General features: G+C 47.4%; 1 protein-coding gene across 1 annotated transcript in view; it reads right to left on the bottom strand.

The window, feature by feature from the left end:
• Positions 1 to 1063, bottom strand: part of LOC103385464 (metabotropic glutamate receptor 7-like) — a 25837-nt gene that overhangs the window by 5057 nt on the left and 19717 nt on the right. The gene's annotated exons all lie outside the window — the stretch shown is intronic.

The raw sequence follows: 1063 nt of genomic DNA on the forward strand, positions 1-1063 counted from the left end.
AGTTCTCAGTGGAGATCGTAGTATCAGTAAAACATCTAACTTCAAATATCTTGGAGGGACTACAGTTTTGAGATTTAAGTGAACTTGGAACTTGGATCACCATGAAGTTCTCAGTGGAGATCACCGTGAAGTTCTCAGTGGAGATCACCGTGAAGTTCTCAGTGGAGATCACCATGGCAACAGAGATGAACTTTGGTTCATAAAATAAAAGTGAAGAAATTAGCAGTGAAAAAGTCATTATGTTTTATTAGCGGCACCACTGAGGTGTGAGATCGGTTCTCATTTTTTTCTGTTTATAATTCTGCTCCAGAAATGGAAATGGAACCGTGCAGAGAACAGAACCAGAACCAGAACCAGAACCAGTCCATTCATCCATCCATCCATTCATCCATCTTCCATCATCATCCATCCATCCGTTACCAGGTCACGGGGGCAGCAGTCTCCACAACCTCCACCCAAATCACCCTGCACCCCCCCCCCCCCCCCCCCCCTATATTAAATAGTTCACTCTGCAGACTCTGAGTGAGGGGGAACACACACACACACACACACACACCTCTGTGACCACTGTTTCTGTGGCTGGGTCATCCTCACCCCCCCCCCCCCCCCCCCCAAAACCCCCCCCCCCCCCCCCCCCCTATATTAAATAGTTCACTCTGCAGACTCTGAGTGAGGGGGAACACACACACACACACACACACACACCTCTGTGACCACTGTTTCTGTGGCTGGGTCATCATCACCCCCCCCCCCCCCCCCCCCACTAAAAGCTCTGTTTCCATGGCGACCTGCAGCAGGAGCCCTGACTCACGGTGGTTGTTAATGTAACAACAGTCACTTTGACTGTTACTGTGTACTGTGTACTGTGTACTGTGTACTGTGTACTGTGTACTGTGTACTGTGTACTGTGTACTGTTCACAGTATTCACTGAACAAGTACTGAATACAGTGTGTTTTATATATTTATATATATTTGTCCAGGTACTTCAGTCTAATCTGTCCATCAAATTCTCTCCATTAAAAATAACTAAGAACTGATTCATTAGCTCCAGCCCCCCCGACC

This window comes from Cynoglossus semilaevis, chromosome 10, assembly GCF_000523025.1.
Source record: "Cynoglossus semilaevis isolate Cse_v1.0 chromosome 10, Cse_v1.0, whole genome shotgun sequence".
NCBI lineage: Eukaryota > Metazoa > Chordata > Actinopteri > Pleuronectiformes > Cynoglossidae > Cynoglossus > Cynoglossus semilaevis.